The sequence below is a fragment of the Montipora capricornis genome, chromosome 2 (assembly GCF_036669925.1).
Source record: "Montipora capricornis isolate CH-2021 chromosome 2, ASM3666992v2, whole genome shotgun sequence".
Taxonomy (NCBI): Eukaryota; Metazoa; Cnidaria; class Anthozoa; order Scleractinia; family Acroporidae; genus Montipora; species Montipora capricornis.
Window position 1 is genome coordinate 25,452,367 of NC_090884.1, and position 2,500 is coordinate 25,454,866.

The following is a 2,500-nucleotide window of genomic DNA, read 5'->3' on the forward strand; positions in this document are numbered from 1 at the left end:
TTGTAGTGCCAATCAAACAAGAGTTTGTAATTGAACACCTAAATCCTTCGAGAGGCAAGTTCATGACACGTTACCTGACGTATGGCAAGATATAAACGTGACGAACCAAAAGCAATGGGAAATGGATCACAATAAAAAAGCTTTGGATACATGCAATGATTCTGGGTAGACTGAAGGGATAGACTGTTGAAAAGTCCGAGGTTATCGCTTCCATGCAAATGGGTAATGTAACCATAGCGAGTCGTTATTCGAAATATGACAGAGTGAGCTGAATCAACATATTTTATCTTTTCTCCCGCCATTATAATATTATATTGAAACAAACAACATATTTCTATTAGAAGGAAGAAATAAAACTCTTCTTTTTATTGCGAACGGCTGACACTTCGTGTCAAAACCCATACGCAACTAAATAAATTTCCCACAAGTGGTTTCAGGACCAAACCCTTTACTGTGAAGAGACCCTTTCCCTTGAATAATGAAGTACTTGAAAAAATTGGACAGCAACGCTCTGCCTTCTTGACTAACAACAATTAGTACTCACCCAACTAGTGGACTAATGCAAATTCCTGCATTTCATTTTGCGGCTTTTTTTTTTACGCTAACTAGAGCGACTATTAGTAGTTGTCACTTATTCCCTCTCATTTCCTTTTCTGATCCGACTAGTTGAGTGAAACTAAAACAATTATACCATTCGCCCTCAAGGGCCACGGGCAATAGCCCCATTCGGCTTCGCCTCATGAGAACACCAAAAGCAATGGAAATGGATTACAAAAATAAAACGCTTTGGCTACCTCGAATGATTGATTGTTAATTAGTCGAATTTTCCAATTGTTTTTTTACCTGAAGGGACTGTGCAGAGTTCGGTGGAGTGCAAATAAATATAAATAGCCAGACTTACAGGAGATAACAGATCCACTCAAGGTGTTCGATTCCCTTTCTCTGAGTTTGTTAAACCCATATCCAACCAGAAAAAGGTTCACAGAGAATTATCCATTTGGTTTCAATTTTGTACATAACACTATAGTCAGGTTAAAATATTAGAAATACAGCTCACTTTAATACAGTTCGAACGGGCGAAGGCTGCCAATTGTTGTCCCCCCCCCCCCGAAGTCCGTTACTCGCGCCCTTTTTAGATTTCAGATATTTATTTTTCACTCGCCTGTCTTGTTTATCTAATTGACGTTCCGTTCTTGGAGCTCCATGAGCGCATATTTTTGTTTAAGGTAATTCCTTTGAAATTCTTCTTACTTCAAACGTTTTTGGAAAAACTTGGTTACGCGGTCAGCAGGCTCTTAAAATGGGGGTTATTTTTACTGGTTTTGCGCGTTTTAAAAAGTCCGAATCACCTTCATAACAGAATTAAGTCTTCGTTACTGGAAAGGGTAACAAAATTTTATTTTGAAAATAAAGAGTCTTTTATTCACATAGGCAGTATTGCTTCACCTGCGCCGTTTTTGATTACTTGGTTGCTTGCACTCTTTTGGACAATTCCGTGGTTAGCTTGAAGTCCTCGCCCTTGGCCAAAATACACCCAGTACGGAACTGTTTTTAAAAAAAATTCATGTTCTACTATCAAACTTTTTTTCTTCGTCAAATGTGTCTTTATTAGGTTGTTCTTAGCAAATACCTGGAAAAAATTCGGGGTCACCGTGCTCGCTTGAGAGAAAAAGAGCATTTATTTCGCTATCGCGCTTAGTTTGAGGGAAATCCCTTACGTTTTGTACGCGCACGTGCTCATGAGCGCGCGCTAATGACGCGAAAATCGTGCGCAGTAGGGATGCGCAATGCAATACCAAGGAATTACCTTAAAGATCCACTAACTGCCATTCGCGTTACAATGACTTTGACGCTATTGCCGGTTAATTAAATATTCTATTGTGCCTACCGGATAAAATCTACGTCTTTCTACTACCCCCTCCTGAAACCTTTAAAGATACGCCGAGAAGGCTCTAGGAACAAAGGAAATACTTAGCAGAAGAAATAACTGTGGACGACCCGTGCCTTAAACTGGGTTGCCTGTGGTACGTGTTATATACAAAAACAGAGGGCACTGAGCTGGGTGGCTTGAACGCGCTGAAACTGGATTTTCCAGAGTACTCCTACCATGGCAGAAGCAGGCCGGGGGCCCGGGGATCGAGCTTATTCGGAAGCGGTAGGACTAAGAACTCGGTAAAATAGCAATGTCCTTTGATCGCTAAACAACAACGGTTTTTAAAACGGTAAACCAAACTCAGAATAAACTGTCCAAAAAAACTCGAAATCTCTCAAAACCTGAAAAAAGCACACGTGATAAAACGTATGCGTATGTGCTTGCGAAATCAACTTTAAAACTTTTATAGTCACGCGTCACGCCAGTAACAGGAAAGGAAAGGAACTTTATTTAAGTGACTAGTAAACATTAATGTCTTCTTAACAGAGCTCGAATGCGGCATATTTCTCATTCCCTAAAGCTGCTCTGTCCGGAAATGAAAGACTGCTTATTTTTGAAATAGCTTCT